The 22,653-nt window shown below is 48.2% G+C and overlaps 1 protein-coding gene across 1 annotated transcript in view; it reads left to right on the top strand.

Moving 5' to 3' along the window:
• Nucleotides 1-22,653, top strand: part of LOC119957820 (leucine-rich repeat and fibronectin type III domain-containing protein 1-like protein) — a 245,949-nt gene that overhangs the window by 179,812 nt on the left and 43,484 nt on the right. The window lies entirely within an intron of this gene.

Here is a 22,653-nt window from a genome sequence, read left to right as displayed (position 1 = left end):
CCGTAAACGGGCGGCCACTCGGCCCATCGTGGGCCGGAGAATCGATGGGGGGGGGGGCCGCTGCCAGCACGATTCCCGCCCCGCCAAATCCCTGGCGGCGGAGAATTCGGCATCCGGCGGGGGTGGGATTCACGCCACCCCTCCGCCAATTCTCCGACCGGTGGGGGGGGGGGGGGTTTCGGAGAATCCCGCATCATCCAGTTAGTTTGTGCAACAGCACAATTTGATTTTAGACAAACTATTTGGCAGAAAAGGGAACCGTGCTTATGGGCAGCACGGTAACACAGTGGTTAGCACTGTTGCTTCACAGCTCCAGGGTCCCAGGTTCAATTACCGGCTTGGGTCACTGTCTGTGCGGAGTCTGCACGTTCTCCCCGTGTCTGCGTGGGTTTCCTCCGGGTGCTCCGGTTTCCTCCCTCAAGTCCCGAAAGACGTGCAGGTTAGGCGAATTGGACATTCTGAATTCTCCCTCAGTGTACCCGAACAGGCGACGGAATGTGGCGACTAGGGGCTTTTCACAGTAACTTCATTGCAGTGTTAATGTAAGCCTACTTGTGACACTGATAAAGATTATTTAAATGCTAAAGCTTTCAAAAATGCTCTGACTTCTAATGCTCTGACTTCTCTGTAGTTTGAGTTTTCATTATTCAGGTCGAGAAACCATCAAACTCGGGCACCAAACTTATTTTCCCCAAGCTCTGGCAGGATCTGATTGTGTACGTCGTTACTACGGCAACATCAAGCCTGACCCTGAACACCCATCATCCCAAAAACATCTTTGCAAATATGAGCTGTTGAGTGCCAACAATTTAAAAACATATCTAAAATCTAAAACAAACAGAACCCAGCCCCACCACTGAGATGTCCACACCCCTAATCACCGCTCGGCCAGTTAAACTACCTGACAGTGACGATCTGTAACTGATAATGGGTCCTTGCTACCATACATTTAGAAAACAGGTCATTTTCTAGATTGAAGGTTACTGGAATCCACTTACACTGAGCATTACAATTGGTGGTTTTATCTTGTTGGCTTTGAGTTCTCCATCAAAAGGGACAATCAGTAAGTGCTGCAACCTTCCAGATTCCAATATATGGTTAGAATCTTATTGTAACGACCCTTTCACCAGGTTATCACATCTACAGATTATAAACTCTGATGAATCGTTGTTCAACCCATTTGCTGTCAACCTTTGGAATACATATCGTACCTTATTTCAGCTGCATTGGAGGCAAAAGCACCTTTGGTTTATTGCCTCGTCCAAAGGCGTCCTGTGAGATTGCAGTCTTGGTGGAATGTCCATTCAAGTGAGAGTGGTGCCTAATTCAGTGCACCACTCAATTCCTGAGGCAACGTTCCGGGTTACCGGGGTGAGCTAGAGGAAGCTACGGAATTGGGGAGGAAGTGTGCTTTAGATCAGTTGCACAACAGAAAATACATTAACAGTCGAAATCCTGGTACTCCCTTCCCAACAGCACAGTGGGTGTACCTACACCTCGGGGACTGCAGCGGTTCAAGAAGGCAACTCACCACCACCTTCTGAAGGGCAACTAGGGATGGGCAATAAATGCTGGCCTAACCAGCAACGCCCACGTCCCCTTTAATGATTTTATTTTAATATTCAGGCAGTGGCAAAATGATGATTAAGTGGAGACCCTGAGTAGCCCCAACCATTTTGAGTGCAACATTGCAAGCTTTGCCCCCACCGAGGACTAAGAGGTTTATAAAATAATGAGGGGAGCAGGGTAGCATGGTGGTTAGCATAAATGCTTCACAGCTCCAGGGTCCCAGGTTCGATTCCCGGCTGGGTCACTGTCTGTGTGGAGTCTGCACGTCCTCCCCGTGTCTGCGTGGGTTTCCTCCGGGTGCTCCGGTTTCCTCCCACAGTCCAAAGATGTGCGGGTTAGGTGGATTGGCCATGCTAAATTGCCCGTAGTGTCCTAATAAAAGTAAGGTTAAGGGGGGGGTTGTTGGGTTACGGGTAGAGGGTGGATACGTGGGTTTGAGTAGGGTGATCATGGCTCGGCACAACATTGAGGGCCGAAGGGCCTGTTCTGTGCTGTACTGTTCTATGTTCTATGTTCTATAAGGTCAACATCTTTTCTCGAAGGCAGAGGAGTTTAGAACTAAAGGGCAGAGGTTTAAGGTGAGAGGGGAGAGATACAAAAGAGACCAGAGGGGAAATTTCTTCACACAGAGGGTGGTGAGCATCTGGAACGGGCTGCCAGAGGTACAGGCGGGTACGATTTTGGCCTTTAAAAAACAATTAGTTACCTGGGCAGGATGGGTATCAAGGGACATGGGCCAAATGTGGGTAATTGGGACTAGTTTAGTGATAGAAACTGAGCGGCATGGACCAGCTGGGCCGAAGGGCCTGTTCCCATGCTGTAAACATCTATGACTCTATTGCCATATTTCTGACCATTTTCCTGTGCCTTTTCTGTTCCCTGAGTTACTGAATCTGCTTCAACCCAACAATTTTGGCTGCATTGTATTTATTGCCAATGACACACTGTTAGCGTAAAGGAGTCGGCATGAATTTCTAACCAGTTCATCATGACAGTGTACGAGTGAAATTGGTCCATGGAAAAGGAAACGAACTAATCAAGGATTGCTCAGTGGCTGTGACATTTCAAACCAGTGTATCAATTCAGCATCTCCGCACTGCTGAGCTCAGTAATACACCATCCAATTCTCCCTACAATATCACCGATATTCAATGCTTAAAGAAAAATGTCTGTCGACAAATTCTGCAATGTGCAAATTGATTTGTCACTTTTGTTAAAAAAAATGAGTATGATTTTACAAAGCCAGTTTAACCTTCAACTGACCCAGAAAAGCATAGCAATTACACTTTGCCAGGGTGACGAGGGAATACCAAATATCTTCCATGGGACTGGGGTTTTCAGTGCACCAGACTGTGGATTCGATGATAGTAAATGTAACCCCGCTATTTATAAAAGGAGCAAGGGAGAAAACAGACCTGTTCGCCTGACATCAGTGGGAGGGATAATAATGCTGGAATCTATTCTAAAGGATGTGTTAACTGGGCAATTAGAAAATAATGTTTTTCTTAATTCGTTCACATGATGTGGGCTGGGCCAGCATTTATTGTCCACCCCTAGTTGCTCTCGAATTATATTGCTTGCTCCATTTTCAGAGGGCATTTTAAGAGTGGGTCTGGAGTCACAAGTAGGCCAGACCACGCAAGGATGGCAGATTTCCGTCTTTAAAAGTGATAAGTGAGCCAGATGGGTTTTTACAACAACGGGTTCATAGTCAGTGTTAGACTTTTAGGGCGCGATTCACAGAATAGAATAGAATCCCGACTGTGCAGAAGGAGGCCATTCGGCCCATTGAGTTCTGCACCGACCCTAGGAAAGAGCGCTCTACCTAGGCCCACACATCCACCTGACCCCCATAACCCATCAACCCCACATAACCTTTTATTGGGCGGTTGTTCTGCCTCTTTTGATTTAACCAGATCTCACGAGACATCACGATCTGGATCCCACCCACAATAAGCGGGGTCCAGACTCGCATGGTTAAGCGAGCCTCAAAACGGACTGAACTCTGTCTGCACGGGATCGAACGTTCACCCAGCATCTACCATCCTCCCCCAGGAGACCATCGCCGGGCGTCATTTAGAACTTGTCCCCACAAACGGCACTTGGGGTGGGGGTGGGGGGGGGGGGGTCGCCCAGGTTATCAGAGACCCCTGGTGGTCAGCATTTGGGCAGGGTGGCACCCTGGCACCTTGTACTGCCACCCTGGTGGTGCCACCTTGATGCAGGCCTGGCACTGTCAGGGTGCCCAGGTGGCAGTGCCAGGCTGGCATTTTGCCCACACTGGGGGTCGGGCCCAGGGGTGCCCCGTCTGTCTGAGGTGGGGTGCAGGGAGCCCGAGGACCCCCTTATTGGTGATTTGGGATATTGCGGGGTCCAGGGTTCGAATCAGGGGTTGGGAGAGCAGGACGCCCCAATCCACTTGTCAATCCACTTGTCAAAGCCCCTCAGTACAGGAAATGACCTCGGAGGGGTCATTTGGGACTGAGACTAGGTGAGTTCACTCAAAGGACAGGGCGGGGGGGGAAGAATTCAAAAGTATTTTTGCCCGAAGCAGGTTTCACCCTCAAAACTGAAAAGGGCAAGATTCTGCCAATTGCTCTGATCCAGCAAGAGGTGGAAAAGATTCCATCACATTGCACCCAGAATCATAGCCATGATCGCATGGACAGCCGTCAATTGAGCCATTGCCCAGGCTTTTATTCCAGCATCTGCAATGTGGTTACATTTCATTAAATTCAGTTAATGGACCGTCTGGTCAGTGAGATCCATGAAAAGGTACATTTGCCCCTTGCCCAGCTGCAGAAATATCAATTAATTCATCGTTAGCAGCAGTGAAATCACTATTGCCCCAGTTCCATCAGCAATCGATTATACTACCTGAATGCACCAATTAATCGATGGGAGGGAGATTTTACTTTCAGGCTTAACCTAATGAGCCCAAGTTGGTTTTGACAAAACTGGTGCAGTGCCCAGCACATTCTGGCCGTATTTTGCCACTTGTATGGTCAGTGTAAGTGTTACATGGAAGTTGCCGCCTAGTCCTGATGTCACAACCTTTACCCCCAATCCGTGAAGGAACAGATTGGCAGGGCCCAACCCAGGGGTCACAAAACTGACCATTGATTGGACAGTGAGCGTAATATCTAGCACGGTAGTTACGGGGTGCGAATGACCATCTTCCACATGGTTCTTGTGGAGAGTGAGCTCTCGCACTGAGGGGCGGGGAAACGCCATTTAGCAATGTATAAACGGTCGGCCAGTAAGGCACCGGCCAGAGAGCGACCCGGTCGGGATCTGTCGGGATCTACGGGATCCCGTAAGTATAAAGGAATCAAAGTTTGTCATTTTATTCAGTGTGGACTCCCTGTGTCCTTATTAAAGTGAGGCTCCCTGTTTAAATGGATACTGATAGCGAGTTTCTCGAATTATCCCAGGAATGAAATTCCCCGTTTTGGTTGGAAATGAAGCATTACCGGCTCCTCCTGCTTTGCTGCAAAGCTAGTGTTCAGAGATCCTAATAGTACCTCCATGATTAGATCTTTTCTATCTTGGAATGAAGTTGCATTGGCAGTTCACCCAGGAGTTCAATCAATAATAATTGATCTCCAGTCTGTACATCACATCAGCACTCTCAACAAAACGCATGTGCAGCATTTCGAGCTATATTTAGATTCTCAGCACAGTTAATTTATGTTAGATCAATAACACTTCAGAAAGTGTGCAGCCCTGGAATGAAGTAACAGCTGCAGCTTAATAAAGGCTCTAACAAGATTTTGTTTTTTTTATTATTTGTAAATGACATTGAGTCATGACACCTGACAGGATCTATAAAAATGGAACTGTTTTATGGAAAAATCTATGAGTGTTAATTCTCTCTCAGAGTTGGGTAATTACTTTGCAGGCATGGGTCTGTCACCCTGGTGTGTTACTGTACCGTGTGGGGGGAGATTGTGGGTGGCGGGTTTCTCTGGACCCCCCCCCCCGGCAATGGGATTTCCCATTGAAACCAGCCCACTGCGGGGAAGGGATGGGGTGCACTGGCGGAAAAAGAGAATCTCGACGGCCGGAGAATTCAGGATACGCGTTCCTCCTCGTTGAGTGTTGCCAATCACAGAATACCTTTGACAAGAGGGCAGCACGGAGGGCAGCACGGTAGCACAAGTGATTAGCACTGTGGCTACAGTGCCAGGGTCACAGGTTCGATTCCCCGCTGGGTCACTGTCTGTGCGGAGTCTGCACGTTCTCCCCATGTCTGCGTGGATTTCCTCCGGGTGCTCTGGTTTCCTCCCACACTCCAAAGACGTGCAGGTTAGGTGGATTGGCCATGATCAATTACCCTTAGTGACAAAAAAAGGTTAGGAGGGGTATTTGGGTTATGAGGATAGGGTGGGGGATAGGGCTTAAGTGGGTCGGTGCAGACTCGATGGGCCGAATGGCCTCCTTCTGCACTGTACATTCTATGCTCTATGTTCTAAGAGGCAGAATGAGAGGGTGTGGTGATCTTTGTGAGCTTGACTTCAGTATGGAAAGCGTAGTGATCACAGAGACACTTGAAGCTCTTTTCATGAACTAAACTAATTTTAATTAAACTACTTGATTTAGAGTTCGACATTTATTCCTGTGGTAAACAAGTTTATTATTAACCTACACTCACTAACACTATCTCTATATTCTAACTACAATTATACTCTATTTTAACCTCTATTCCAATCTCCTCTGAACTCTAATCTACCCTCTCTAACTCACTGGCCCAAAAGCCTAAGAGTCAGTGTAATTTATAGTACGGTCCCTTATCCCCCTCCAGTGGCTAGTTTTAATGTAACATTAACTCTTCACATGCTGTAAATTTTATAATGTCACAGAGGGGATAGTGGAGTTTGAAGTTGGTTTTCACGAGGTTGGGTGAGCTGGAGGGGACGAGAGGGATCAATTTCAATAAACCATGTGGCTTCTTCCTCATCCTCGAATTTACCTCGTGTTGATTGGCAATAGACCTTAAGCCTTGACCACCTTTGCTATTGAGCCAGGAAATGTAATCTGTGCATCTTTATGTAAAATGAGTATCCTAGTACCAGGTGACAGGACACTGGCAAGGCTGTGAAGATTAGAACGGGAAAGCTGTCTTTCTTCAGTAACGTACGACAACTGCAAATGTTCACAATCAGTGGGAGAGGTTTGAAGTGCTATTGATGCATCACCAACAACGACAGCCTATCTGCCGATGACAAAATCCCACCAATGGCAAATCAGATGAATGGCCTGTTCATGTGTCCCTGTTGGTCATGTTGGGCAGATAGAAGTGGAAGTGTGTGAGATGGGAGGTAGATGTAGGGGGGGCGGGCAATGGTGTGGTTGTCAGTGCTGAACCTGGGGCAGGAGCTGAGGTGGATGAGGGGAGAAAACACAGCATGATTAAAGTTAGAAATGAATTTCACTCGTGACTTTAGCCGGGGCTGTCTCTCTCTCTCCACTGGGAGCAGATCAGAAGGTGGGACTGAGGTAATTTCACGAGCAGTGGGCGTAAGCATTGAGGTGAAGTCACCGCTCAGGGTTTTAGAGGGGAAAGTGACCATGGAATCGGAGGATAGAATAGACAGCTGCACAGGACCCTTCCCCAAAAAATACCAACACCGTCAGAAAAGAAACAGGCAGATGGAAAAAATCAATAAATTCAGTCCAAACTGAAAATTAAATGAGTGAATTGAGAGGAGAGGAATCTGCTGGAGTCTTTGTAGATAATTAAAACCCAAAATTGACCAATGACCCTCATTTAAAACATTGTGTAAATAGGAGATGTCCACAAACATTGCTGGAAGAGATTTGTTTAAGTATCTATGCCGCAGTTTGATAGACAACCTAGGGTTGCTCCAAGGGTGGGTGTGATTTTACAACATTGCAGTTAAGGAAATGACTTCTAGCCAACACGATCTGAAAGAGTCATGCATGAGAAAGGCCATTTGGTTTAATTTGACTCATTCATCCCAAAAGGACTGATGCCTCCTCCTACTCCCGTGTCCAGCTGTCTACCTAATGATCTGCTTGTTTTAAAGTGCTGTTTGTGACACACAAGCTGGAAACTGTGCTTTATGGGTTACACATGGACAGGGCTCACATGGGATTCTGTGTGTGGTTGGACAGAGTGCACTGAATAATATATAACCTCGGGGCATCAATAGAAGGATGCAGTGAATGCAAAGATGTTAGTGTTCCACATATGGATGAGCGAGAGGACAGGGCAGTCTAGCACTGCCTATCAGGCCGGCTGGTTTTGGCAAATGGACACCAGCGACCACAGGATTTGTGGACATCAATCAGCAGTTCTGCCCCCAACCTGTCTCCGGAATGAATCTGCCAGCAGCTTTGCGTCATGCCCTCAATCAGCCGAATTGTTAAAATGTACAAACACTTGTGACATTTGCAGTATGGACGATTGATAAATGAACAGATTTACCATCCCTTGGATAACCAGAAACTTGGGTTGCATCGTCTGCACTTGGCACTTGGCTGAAACCTCACTCTTATCAAAGCTTTGTGAGTTGAAAAGTCCCGTGAACCGTCTGAGGAGGCCCAACATTATCGCGAGGGAATGGAAACATGCTTAATGGAACTATCTGGGGCGGGATTCTCTGATCCTGAGGCTAAGTGTTGACGCCGTTCGAAACGCCGTTGCGTTTCTCGACGGCGTTAACACGGCCCCAGGATCAGCAATTCTGGCCCCTACAGGGGGTCAGCATGGCACTAGAGCGGTTCACACCGCTCCAGCTGCTGATCCTGCCATGGAATGCGCGTCACGCAGTGTATCCGGTGCAAACCTGCGCATACGCAGTCTCACTGATGCGATTTCCGCGCATACGCGGTGTCTCCCTTGTCCGTGCCGGTCCCAACCAGTATGGGCAGGAGTACAGGGGCGGTGCAGAAGAAAGGACGGCCGGCGATCGGTGGGCCCGATTGCGGGCCAGCTGCATTGGAGGCCCCGCCCCATGGGTCGGACCCCTCTTCCCCTCACAGGCCGCCACTCGACCCCCCCTTCACACTGAGTTCCACACGGCTGAGGGCAGGTGTGGACGGCGCCGGCGGGAACTCTGTGTTTTCCACAATGGCTGCTCGGCCCATCCCAGCCCGAGAATCGGTGGGGGGTGGGGGGGCCGCGTAGAGTGGCCCACGACCGGCGCCGTGCCAACCACACCGCCGCCAATGGCGCTGATTCTCTGCTCTGCGGAGAATCGCGTGCCGGCGTGTGGGTGGCGTGGCACAATTCGCGCCGGTAACGGGGATTCTCCGGCACGGCCCCGGTCTGGGCACAGGAGATATCGGAAGAGCGAGGAAGGACAATCAAATGCCACAAATAGAATTATTAAGAAGAGGTTACATCTCCTCTCCCTCTCTGTCACCCCGTGATTCATTTCCCAATATATAAAGTCCAGAGAGTTGGTTTTACTCTGTAACGGAGATAGGGTGGGGGTTGGGGCTTGGCTGGGGGGCTCTTTCCAGGGGCCAGTGCAGACCCGTTGGGCCGAATGGCCTCCTTCTGCACTGTAAATTCTATGATTCTTTGATCAGAGTTCTGATTCGGCTGTGCGATGAGTCAAGGTCCAAATTTCTCGGGTTTAGGCTGTGAAGGACATGTCAGTTAAGACTCAATGAGATAAGATCCCTCCATGGTACAACACCGAATTTAGCTAAGCCAATCAGAGGAGGAAGGTACAAATTAGATCATTGAGCTGTGCTAATTATCTGGTCCCAACCCAAAGACTAACAACAAGATTCCAGAGGTAAGGAGCAGGAAATAAGGCAAGGTTCCTGCTCCTGATTACTGTCTAATAATAATCTTTATTAGTGTCACAAGTAGGCTTACATTAACAGTGCAATGAAGTTACTGTGAAAAGCCCCTAGTCGCCACATTCCGGCGCCTGTTCGAGTACACTGAGGGAGAATTCAGAATGTCCAATTCACCTAACAGCACGTCTTTCAGGACTTGTGGGAGGAAACCGGAGCACCCGGAGGAAACCCACGCAGACACAGGGAGAACGTGTAGACTCCGCACAGACAGTGACCCAAGCTGGGAATCGAACCTGGGTCCCTGGCGCAGAGAAGCAGTAGTGCCAACCACTGTGCTACTGTGCCATCTGGTGATTCCTATTCCGGCAGAAAAGATTTTGCGTGTGGATATTACATATCGACATGACATTCAGCACAGAAAGGGGCCATACAGCCCAGTCAATTTGTACCAGCATTCATACTCCACATGTGACCTGGGTTATCCTTCTTCATCTAAACCTATCAGCATAACTCCCTCCTCCAGTCTGCTCATGGATCTATTTAACTTCCTGTTGAATGCACTGTGACAATTCCTGAGCCAGTTCCACATTCTCTCTGGACAAAGACGTTTTTTTCTGAATTCCCTGTCGGATTTCATTTTGATTGTCTTTTATTGATGACCTTTACTTTTGGTCTTCCTCAGGCTCTCCAGTCCTTTTCTAACTTTAAAGACTTCAATAGGTTCCTCTCAACTTATTGAAAATAAAAAGACCCATTGCTTCCTGATAGACTTAATCTTTGCGTACCTTTTCAACAATTTTGCCAATACTTCCATATCCCATTCGGCCCATCGAGTCTGCGGCAACCCTCCGAAAAGCCGAAAAGGCACTCTCCCCAGGCCCACTCCCCCACTCTACCCCTGTAACCCCATGCATTGATCATGATCAATCCACCTAACCTGCACATCTTTGGACTGTGGGAGGAAACCGGAGCACCCGGAGGAAACCCACGCAGACATGGAGAGAACGTGCAGACTCCGCACAGACAGTGACCCGAGGCTGGAATCGAACCTGGGACCCTGCCGCTGAGAAGCAGCAGTGCCAACCACTGTGCCACCCTGATATCAGCCCCCATGCCGCCCACCAGTGGCAGAAGGCATCAAGCGTTTCACCCCTAGGCAGAAGGACAAAATGTCGGGATGATTCATGAGGGTGAGCAAGTTAATGATCTGCAGCAACAGCCCGTAAAGAGTTAACATTTCACATCTAATATGACTATTGGTCGGTTTTTCAAGTCATATTAGACCCACAATTTTTACTCTCTACATAGATGCTGACAGATTTGCTGAGTTTTTCCGGCAATTGCTGTTTTGCTTGGGTTTTTTGCCATTGTGCAGTCAGGTTAATGAGAATCACTTTACAAATAAACTTGCTTTGCAATTCCCCACGCCTGCCACCGCTGTACTTTATGGAACATTGTCAGGCTCTTGAAGATGTGAGGGAGATCGATTCTGAAAACTTCAAGGAGAAAAGTACCATTGGCAATCAATGCCTTTCACCCTTGTGTGTTTTGGCAAGATAATTTGTCAATTACATTGAAATACAACAGGCCCACGTGTTGTTGCTCTTGTCTCTGAGGAGTCAGCATTATCCTGCACGGGTGCCAATATAAATCTACCCCCTGAGGGGGATGTCACTCAGAAAATAAGCCATTTTCTTCCGGACAAGTCTGGACAACAAGTCCTGGGATGGACATGCATAGGTGTGATGGACCTCGTCAAGCTCACCACAGGAGACCCAGCAATAGGTTACAATAGTTTATTCATGATTCAGGAAAGGAGGGATCTAACCTGGAGAAATCTCTGGAGGAATACTCTCCTCCAACAAAGCACAAAGAAATGTACAGCACAGGAACAGGCCCTTCGGCCCTCCAAGCCTGTGCCAACCATGCTGCCCGTCGAAACTAAAATCTTCTGCACTTCCGGGGTCCGTATCCCTCTATTCCCATCCTATTCATGTGTTTGTCAAGATGCCCCTTAAATGTCACTATTGTCCCTGCTTCCACCACCTCCTCCGGCAGCGGGTTCCAGGCACCCACTACCCTCTGTGTGAAAAACTTGCCTCGTACATCTCCTCTAAACCTTGCCCGGTCGCACCTTAAGCCTATGCCCCCTAGTAATTAACCCCTCTACCCTGGGAAAAAGTCTCTGACTATCCACTCTGTCTATGCCCCTCATAATTTTGTAGACCTCTATCAGGTCGCCCCTCAACCTCCTTCGTTCCAGTGAGAACAAAACAAGTTTATTCAACCTCTCCTTATAGCTAATGCCCTCCATACCAGGCAACATTCTGGTAAATCTATTCTGCACCCTCTCTAAAGCCTCCACATCCTTCTGGTAGTATGGCGACCAGAACTGAACACTATACTCCAAGTGTGGCCGAACTACGGTTCTATACAGCTGCAACATGACTTGCCAATTTTTATACTCAATGCCCTGGCCAATGAAGGCAAGCATGCCGTATGCCTTCTTGACTTCAGTCATTGGTAAGATTTTAGAGTCTGTTATTAAAGATGAGATCGCAGAGCACTTGGAAGTGCATGGTAAAATAGGATTGATTGAGCACGGCTTTGCCAAAGGGGGGGTCGTGTCTGACAAATCTGTTCGAGTTCTTTGAGGAGGCAACAAGCAAGTTAGACAAAGGAGAACCAGTGGACGTGATTTATTTAGATTTCCAGAAGGCCTTTGACATGGTGTCGCTTAGGAGACTGTTAAATAAGTTAAGAGCCCGTGGTGTTCAGGGTAAGATCCTGGCATAGATAGATGATTGGCTGACTGGCAGAAGGCAGAGAGTGGGGATAAACGGGTCTTTTTCAGGATGGCAGCCGGTGACTAGTGGTGTGTCTCAGGGGTCTGTGCTGGGACCACAACTTTGCACAATATACATTAATGATCTGGAAGAAGGTACTGAAGGCACTGTTGCTAAGTTTGCAGATGAAAGATAGATCTGTAGAGGGACAGGTAGTATTGAGGAAGCAAGGAAGCTGCAGAAGGATTGGACAAGCTAGGAGAGTGGGCAATGAAGTGGCAAATGACATACAATGTGGAAAAGTGTGAGGTTATGCACTTTGGAAGGAGGAATTTAGGCATAGAGCATTTTCCAAATGGGGCAATGCTTTAGAAAGCAGAAGCACAATGGGACTTGGGAGTCCTTGTTCACGATTCTCTTAAGGTTAATGTGCAGGTTTAGTCGGCAGTTGAGAAGGCAACTGCAATGTCTGCTTTCATGTCGAGAGGGCTAGAATACAAGACCAGGGATGTACTTCTGAGGCTGTATAAGGCTCTGGTCAGACCCCATTTGGAGTATTATGAGCAGTTTTGGGCCCCGTATCTAAGGAAGGATGTGCTGATCTTGGAAAGGGTCCAGAGGAGGTTCACAAGAATGATCCTTGCAATGAAAAACTTGTCATATGAGGAACGTTTAAGAACTCTGGGTCTGTACTCGTTGGAGTTTAAAGAATGAGAGGGGATCTTATTGAAACTTACAAGATACTGCGAGGCCTGAATAGAGTGGACGTGGAGAAGATGTTTCCACTTGTAGGAAAAACTAGAAGCAGAGGACACCATCTCAGACTAAAAGGATGATCCTTTAAAACAGAGATGAGAAGGAATTTCTTCAGCCAGAGGGTGGTGAATCTGTGGAATTTGCCGCAAAAGGCTGTGGAGGCCAATTCACTGAGTGTCTTTAAGACAGAGATAGATAGGTTCTTGATTAATAAGGGGATCAGGGCTTATGGGGAGAAGGCAGGAGAATAGGGATGAGAAAATATCAGCCATGATTGATTGGCGGAGCAGACTCGATGGGCCAAGTGGCCCAATTCTGCTCCTATGTCTTATGGTCTTGGCTACCTTCTCCGCCTGTGTTACCCCTTTCAGTGACCTGTGGACCTGTACACCTAGATCTCTTGAGGGTTCTACCATTCACTGTATATTCCCTACCTGTATTAGACCTTCCATTGCAACTCCATCAGGGAGAACATTCAAAAACCACTCTCTCTCTCCCAAGTCACAGACTGTTTGCACAGCTGGTTAATATACAGAAAACTGTTCTAAAATTCCAATCTTGTCTTGTGATTAAACCTTCGGCCAGAAGCTTGTTTGTAATCCAGCTAGAAACCTGTCAGAAAGTGAACAACTTTGCTGGCGAGTTCTGCTGATGTTAGGAAATTGAGGTATAAGCGTTTGACTAACGTGTGATTTGACTGTAATGTTGATCTATTCCCTATTAATTCACTCTTTCAGGTTTAATCTCTGCCAGCCTCAGCAGAAGAACATGAGAAAGAGGAGCATCAGCCACTTCCTCCCTTTAACCTGCTCTGTCATCCAATAAGATTATGGCTGATCAGGAGGATGATGACATTAAGAAGATTATTTACAATAGGCACTGTTTACAAAGAAGCCGGTGAGACTTCACTGGGTCCTCTCTCACTGTCGGCCAGTTCCTCACTGGTTATACACATGGTAATCGGGGGAGCTCGTACTCCTCGAGCCACTTGGGGAAAACAATGAAGCCAGCCCCGTGTGCTCCCTGCAGATTTTTACACCCCCCTCCACCCCAGGTTCGAAGACCCCCAAAGGGAACGATGCAGACGGTGAAGACAAAGACTGGACAAAAATGAAGAATAAGAGGTTAACAACACCGATGACGAGAAAGATTCAGCAGACACGGACCAAACCCCCACTGGACGGCGGGAGATGGTGACGCTTTGGCACACAGCTGACTGGCACTGGGACCGGATCAGCCGGATTATAACGAGCCGGAGAATGATGCTGGCGGCTAATCTGCCGAGACAGAGAACCCTCCAATGGTGGACGAATGGTGACGCCCAAATCAGAGACCCCAGGGTTTTGTGCCTCCGTATCAGAATCCGGCGACCAGAAGTCAGGCATTTTGTTTCGAAATGGCGGGGAACACTACTGCTGCCGGAGCTTCCAATGGACCTGTTATCCAGGGCAGTGCTGGGTAACAGCTCAATGTCTGAGTCGATGCCGGACCACCAGACAGACCTCCTGGCCTGAAGTTTCATTTTGGAAATGCCCAGATGAGCAGGAGGAAGGTCTTTCAGAACCAATGGTTGGCCTTTGACAGGTTGATTGTGCTCGACAGGAGGGCACAGCCTCTGACGGTCAGTTCCGACATCTTGGTCGAAAAAGCCTCCAACTCCAGTGGAAGCTGCAACCACCGTCCGCTGGATAAAACCAAACGTGGCACCTTAGCTAAGACTGGGTCACACTGTGTCCAATCTCTGTGCAAGTAACCATCATTGACAAGGTGTCCATGAATTGGAGAAATTGCCACGATCTCCTCGGCTGTGGGCGAATCCACAGAGACAACCGGTAAGGGGAATCGACTTACCGTGTCGACATTTGGAATCAACGGGCCTTGACCATGTCCAAATGAGAATTGGTACGCAGTCATAGCAGAGCCAATCTCTGGACCGAGTAGCATCACTTTGTCCTTGCTAAGGAGGCCAGGCAGCGGCTTGTGATCTGATATGGCAGCTGTAAACGCATTGGTGGAAGCATTTAACCCTAAGGGCAGCCACCAGACCTTTTCCAATTTGGGCATAATTGTGTTCATCAGCCGTTAACGGCTTGGGGGTAAAAGCTATTGGATGGTCTTCGTCGTCACCCATGTGCTGGGAAAGGACGGCGCCAATTCCGTACCGCGATGTGTCACATGTCAAATAAAGAGGTTCCACAGCGTCAAAATGAATGAAGACTTTACACAAAACAAACATCCATTTCACCAAATGGGTATCCGCCTCCTGGTCAGCACCCCAAACTCAGGATGGGTTTTTATGCTGAAGAAAATGGAGGGGCCAGGATTGTTGCCAAATTCGGTATTAAACGCTGCCGTCCCAGTCCACCTGGTCTCATCAATAAACTATATCCTTTGCATTGAAGACACACTTCACTTTACGCATAAGGATGCTATACAGTCGCTGAAGACTTGATGGGCCGAATGGCCTCATTCTGCACTATATGTTCTACATTCTATGCTTATACTCTGAAAACCGCTGCAAAACTGACTCAAGGTTATATACCTGCTCCATCACCCCCATGATTAACACATCGTCAAGGAAAACGGGACATCGCAAAATACCCTCTGTGAGTCATTAAAGCACGGCAGGCGGCCGAATCAGCGAATGACATCCGTATCTAATTCCATCTGAATTAAGTGGCCATTAACTCGCACGGGATTGTGGGTAGCGGCTAATCATGGTGGAACCGCACAGTTTAGCTGCATTTCGGACTCATCTCTCGCTTCTTCGGGATCGTCTAAATGAGGGGCCTACGAATGGAGTGACTTCTACCTTGTCCCGGGCAGTCTAGGTCCGGTCCCGCACACAGTCTGCGGTTTTAGTGACCCCCCCATGCCCATACTTCTCAAATGGGGGTAGAGCCCCTCCCAAATCTGGAGATGGCGTGCACCGCGGCCCATGTCCTAGAGACTTTGGGCTTGCTGCGTCGCGGTGATCCGGATCAGAGAAAGGTGGAGAGGGGGCAACATCGAACAAGATTAACCTCCATACCCTCAAGCTCCTGTACATCCCGGGTGCTAATTTCCAGTCAAAGAGCTGCAAAGCCTGCTGGAACATTAGGGAAGCTTCTCCGAGAGGCCTTTTTTGCACGTCAAAATTCATAACACCACAAACCAAGCGGTCACGAAGCATATCCCCCAACACAGCCCCATATTCACAATACATACTCAGCAACTGACTTCCCTTCCCAGCTTCCTGCTCTATTGAATCTATACCATTGCACAATGGTGGACGGTGTCGAGTTGAGGTGATTCCCCACTGGCACGATGAGCTGGCAGACTACTTGCCTGCCAGGTGATGCCGGAAACATGAGGCCCCCTAATTATGCCGAATATGTGCACACTGCAGGCCGTTACCAACATCACCGTCTGGCCATCATTTTCGGTTATGTTGTTGGCACAGAAAAAGTATTGCAAATGTTCTGCACACTGATTCCACAACTATAATAATAATCTTGATTGTCGTAAGTAGGCTGACATTAACAGTGCAATGAAGTTACTGTGAAAATCCCTTCGTCGCCACATTCCGGCGCCTGTTCGGGTACACTGAGGGAGAATTCAGAATGTCCAAATTCACCTAACCTGCACGTCTTTCAGGACTTGTGGGAGGAAACCGGAGCACCCGGAGGAAACCCACGCAGACATGAGGAGAACGTGCAGACTCTGCACAGACAGTGACCCAAGCCGGGAATTGAACCCGGGACCCTGGCGCTGTGAAGCAACAGTGCTAACCACTTTGCCACTGTGCAACGGCAGGATCAAAGGCACCCAGCAACCAAGCAAAGACATAGTGCACACTCAATGCTGTACCTTAGTCCCAGGCGATGCAATGTCACGGAGAATGTCAAGGGGCTGGTTTAGCACAGTGGGCTAAATAACTGGCTTGCAATGCAGAACAAGGCCAGAGCGCGAGTTCAATTCCCGTACCGGCCTCCCCGAGCAGGCGCCGGAATGTGGCGACTAGGGGCTTTTCACAGTAACTTCATTGAAGCCTACTTGTGACAATAAGAGGTTATTATTATTAGATGGTGAAGGCAGCAGAGTAACAGGTCAGCAGTTCCAGTTTATCTTCGTCACCAGTTTAATGAAGGCGAAAAGGAGTCAGACGAGTCGCATGAAGAAGATGTTTATTTATAACACGTTCTATGTACAGAGGGCTGGTCAGCATCACCGGGTCCTCTCTCTGTATTGGTCAGTTCCTGGTAGGTTATACAGATGGCAGCAGCCCCGTAGTTAGCGGGGGAGCTCGGACTCCTCAAGCCACACGGGGAGACAATCCAGCCAACCCCGTGTGCTCCGTGCAGGTTAATACACCCCTCCCACCCCTCCCCAAGTCCGAACACCCTCGAGGTGCAGGTTATTACAGGTTTAGCCCTACTTTCCAGCCTGTTCCCCATAACCCCCCCCCCCCCCCACCCCCCCACTCCGCTGTCTGTCAGAAACCTATCCGTCTCAGCCTTGAATACATTCAAAAACCCACAACCTCTACTGCCGAGTTCTCTATTCCCCCACAAGGGAAATCATTTCTCAGAATCCACCCTGTCCGGACCCTTCAGAATCTTAAACATTCCAATAAGTACACGTCTCGGCCCTCTCCGCTCCAGCCAGCGCAGGTAAACACTCTGCTCTTTCCATGCAAGGAATTTGAGGGTGTGGCAGGGGTCAGTTGACAGTATCAGCCATTGATTCAACTTAATTCTTCCTAGTTTAGGCTTTTATTATGGGTGGCATGGTAGCACAGTGGTTAGCACTGTGGCTTCACAGCACCAGGGTCCCAGGTTCGATTCCCGGCTTGGGTCACTGTCTGTGCCGAGTCTGCACGTTCTCCCCGTGTCTGCGTGGGTTTCCTCCGGGAGCTCCGGTTTCCTCCCACAGTCCGATGACATGCAGGTTAGGTGGATTGGCCATGATAAATTGCCCTTCGTGTCCAAAAAGGTGAGATGGGGTTATTGGGTGAGGGGGATGCAAGTGAGGGCTTAAGTGGGTCAGTGCAGACTCGATGGGCCAAATGGCCACCTTCTGCACTGTATGTTCTATGTTCTATTACAGCACCCAAAGTGAAAGCTCATAATGTTGCCGTGTGTCGAAACATCGAACATGAGGCCAGAGTGAATTAAAGACAGATCTATAGCAGGAGCTGCATTGGATAATATTCCAATTTGCATTACTTAACCAATCAGAATAAAGGTTTGAGGGGGGGGGATCTTATAGAAACATAAAATTATGAAGGGAATAGAATAGAAGCAGGGAGGCTGTTTCCACTGGTGGGTGAAAGCAGAACTAGGGGGCATAGCCTCAAAATGAGGGTGAGCAGATTTAGGACCGAGTTGAGGAGGAACTTCTTCACCCAAAGGGTTGTGAATCTGTGGAATTCCTTGCCCAGTGAAGCAGTTAGGGCCACCTCGTTAAATGTTTTCAAGATAAAGATATATAGATTTTTGAACAGTAAAGGAATTAAGGGTTATGGTGTTTGGGCCGGAAAGTGGAGCTGAGTCCACACAAAGATCAGTCATGATCTTATTGAATGGCGGAGCAGGCTCGAGGGGCTTGATGGCCGACTCCTGCTCCTAGATCTTATGTTCTTACGTAAAATAAAGTTTGACATATTAAAAATCTCCAACAATAATTAATACCTGAAGGAATGAATCTCCACAGTTAATAATTTATTTTCAGTGGCAGAGAGATCAATTAACAGCAATTAACATTTATTCCATCATTCAGAGTATTTTTTTTTATCGCTTATTGTCACGAGTAGGCTTCAATGAAGTTACTGTGAAAAGCCCCTAGTCGCCATATTCCGGCGCCTGTCCGGGGAGGCTGGTATTTGCCTGGGATTGAGACACTAACATTCCTGCGGTGAGTTTAATCTATATCTACCCTGTAAATACAGCGGGCTGGTTTCTCCGCCCCGCCGCATTTCCGTTTAATCCCGCCGGCGGGATGCTCTGTTTCACCGGCCGGTGAGTGGGGATTCCCATTGTGGGGCAGCCCCACGCCATCGGGAAACCCCCGGGCTGCCGGCAAAACGGAGCCCGCCGGAGGAGAATCCCGCCCAGTATCTTCACACCTAAATCTGAATGTAATTTCAATTAAAAAAATTTGGAATTGAAAGATTATAAACATGGAAAATAGGAGCAGGAGGAGGCCATTTGGCCCTTTGAACCTGCTCCACCATTCAATATAATCATGGCTGCTCACCCAACTCAATAGCCTGATCCCACTTTCCCCCATATCCTTTGATCCCGTCCGCCCCAAGTGCAACATCTAACTGAATTGTGTTCGTAAAGGTGATCATGAAACTGTCATTGATTGTTGTAGAAACCCATCCGGCTCACCAATGCACTTTAGGGAAGGAACTCTGCCCCCTTTACCTGGTCTGGCCCACACATAGCTCCAAACCCATTGCAATGTGACTCTTAACTGTACTTGGAAAATGGCCCAGTTAGCTACTTAGTTCAGGGACAATGAGGGAACTACGTTAAGTGCTGATCTTATCAACAATGCCCATATAATAATCGTTATTATTGTCACAAGCAGACTTACATTAACACTGCAATGAAGTTACTGTGAAAATCCCCTCATCGCCACACTCCGGCACCTGTTCGGGTACACAGAGGGAGAATTCAGAATGTCCAATTCGGGACTTGTGGGGGGGAAACCGGAGCACCCGGAGGAAACCCACAGAGACACGGGGAGAACGTGCAGACTCCGCACAGACAGTGACCCAAGCCGGGAATCGAACCTGGGACCCTGCCGCTGTGAAGCAACAATGCCCACGTCACATCAAAGAATAAAGAGGATGAGGAAGCAGTGAGGTGCCATCTTCAGGAAGATGGTGGTGGAACAGTGCCCCTTGGTCATCTTTTGGGATTACCCACACATCTGCCCTTTGCTTAATGTTTCTGCACCATTTCTACCTGAATAACATTGAGTACCATTCACTTCACTGTTGTTTTGACAGCAAATTCTAGGTGAGTGCCTTGCTTCGTGCTTTTCTTTGACAAGGGAAGGATGCTCTTTTGAGAATCAATGCATTCCAGGCCAGATACTTAGTTTTGGAGCTTTTGCTGATTTACCCGGCAACCCCATCAGCAGAGACCTGCTTGCTGGTACAACATTCGAGTCTCTCACATACGGCCCCTGTGCCTCCTTTGGGTGAGGCTGTTAATATTGGGGAAATTTTGCAGACTTCCAAACTAGCACTACCAAACTCCTTTCACACAAAACTATTAATCAACAGAGTCGACCTTTGTACAATCAATCAATTGGAATCAAGTTTTCAGACATTCATTCCACTGTATCTTGACAAGTCAATTTATCAACATAAAAACCATAATAACACTGCATGATGAGGTATTTGTCGCACTTTCTCAGTGGTATAAAGAGAATATGGGTATATTCTCAGACACTGCCAAACTCAAAATCAAGTTTCACTCTACTCGATATGTTTCGAAGAGAAGAGAGAAAGTCAGTGCAGAGAGGTAACGTAGCTGGAATAGCAATCCAGAGAGCCAGGGTTCGAATCCCACCATGGCAAATGGAGAAATTTGAACTCAGTAAAAATCTGGGTTGCAAAGTTGTTAAAAAACCCATCTGACTCAGAAGGGGGGAGTGAGGGGGATCCTGGATTCTGTTTCCGAGTCTGTGGAGGATGCAATTGGACTTCATCAGGAGCACAAAATAGGTTTCTTATCTCTGGTGCTGATAGTGACATACCGGAAGCGGACTTTTAATCCTAGAAGTTAACATCCCTCACCTTGATGGATATTAGATACATCGGGGGCAGGATTCTCAGTTTGGGAGACTGTCTTCTCCTGTCGCGTGTTCTGGAAGAGCGAGAGAGCAGTCCAGCCAGAGGCAGGGAAAAAAAAAATCACTGCTTTAAAACTGACCTGGGCAATACACCTGCTCAGGCAGAGGAAGCAACACCTGTCAATATTGCAAAGGGAAAACCAGTCAGCTGTGTTTAAACCCCCTCAAATCTTTGATCTGCAAACCATTCATTCATTTCTCTGATCCTGATTTTACTGGGCTGTGATTGACAGTTTTCACAACCCCCCAGCTGTCAGCATTGTTCCATTCACTTACCTTCATGCTTGACTGACTCGAAGTAGGCAGCTGTGAAACTAACAGAAAGCACTTAACTCTCTTTGGTCCGGTCCAGGAGATGTCAGTCAAGGCTTGATGTTTAGAAACATTGTGGTTAGTTTTGCAACTAATTGAAAGTCACATGCATGAAGGGAGTTTTAATGAGAAAAAGAAGCTTTTGCTGAATTGACAAGAAATTATACGATTTATGGTAAAAATAATCACTTGTATTTTTAGAGATCTAGTTAGAATTATAATTATAATTTTGATAGTAAAATACTCCCTTAGTACTGGCCATCTGACAGTACAGCACTCTCTCAGTACTGACCCTCTGACAGTGCAACAGTAGTCCCTCAATACTGACCCTCTGACAGTGCAGCACTCCTTCGGTACTGACCCTCTGACAGTGTAGCACTCCCTCAGTACTGACCCTCTGACAGTGCAGCACTCCCTCTGCATTGACCCTCTGACAGTGCCGCACTCCCTCAGTACTGACCCTCTGACAGTGCAACACTCCCTCAGTACTGACCCTCTGACAGTGCCGCACTCCCTCAGTACTGACCCTCTGACAGTGCAACACTCCCTCAGTACTGACCCTCTGACAGTGCAACACTCCCTCAGTACTGACCCTCTGACAGTGCAACACTCCCTCAGTACTGACCCTCTGACAGTGCCGCACTCCCTCAGTACTGACCCTCTGACAGTGCGGCACTCCCTCAGTACTGACCCTCTGACAGTGCGGCACTCCCTCAGTACTGAACCTCTGACAGTGCGGCACTCCCTCAGTACTGACCCTCTGACAGTGCAGCACTCCCTCAGTACTGACCCTCTGACAGTGCGGCACACCCTCAGTACTGACCCCCTGACAGTGCAGCACTCCCTCAGTACTGACCCTCTGAAAGTGCAGCACTCCCTCAGGACAGCCCCTCTGACAGTGCAGCACTCCCTCAGTACTGACCTTCTGAAAGTGCAGCACTCCCTCAGTACTGACCCTCTGACAGTGCAGCACTCCCTCAGTACTGACCCTCTGACAGTGCAGCACTCCCTCAGTACTGACCCTCTGATAGTGCAGCACTCCCTCAGTACTGACCCTCTGACAGTGCAGCACTCCCTCAGTACTGACCCTCTAACAGTGCAGCACCCCCTCAGTACTGACCCTCTGACAGTGCAGCACTCCCTCAGTACTGACCCTCTGACAGCGCAGCACTCCCTCAGTACTGATCCTCTGACAGTGCAGCACCCCCTCACTGTGCTGTACTGCCATTGTAGCCTATATTAAGGAATGTCCTGGTTTTGGGAGCTGGAACCCACAACAATGGGAACGTTGAGCTGAGCTGATGTTTCTTTGATGCTTCAGAAACTGGAATATTTCCCAATTGCGTGACACTGCGTCACTATGGTATCATTGAGATTCCTTAATTTCTAGTGTAAAGTGATAAATCGCCGTTACTTTCATATTACCCAAATCGTTGCCCATTAACTGCTGAAGGAATTTGGAACATTTGTCCAGTTCCACCCGCAATCCATCGCTAACTGGAGATCAGTCACAGGGACACAAACCTTCCCTCTGTTTCTCTCTCCACTGATACTGCCAGGCCCGCAGGAATCTTCCAGCACATTCCCTTTTTATGCTCAT

Source organism: Scyliorhinus canicula, chromosome 27, assembly GCF_902713615.1.
Source record: "Scyliorhinus canicula chromosome 27, sScyCan1.1, whole genome shotgun sequence".
Taxonomy (NCBI): Eukaryota; Metazoa; Chordata; class Chondrichthyes; order Carcharhiniformes; family Scyliorhinidae; genus Scyliorhinus; species Scyliorhinus canicula.
Note: the sequence above shows the minus strand (reverse complement) of the source record. Positions and strands in the feature narration are given on the sequence as shown.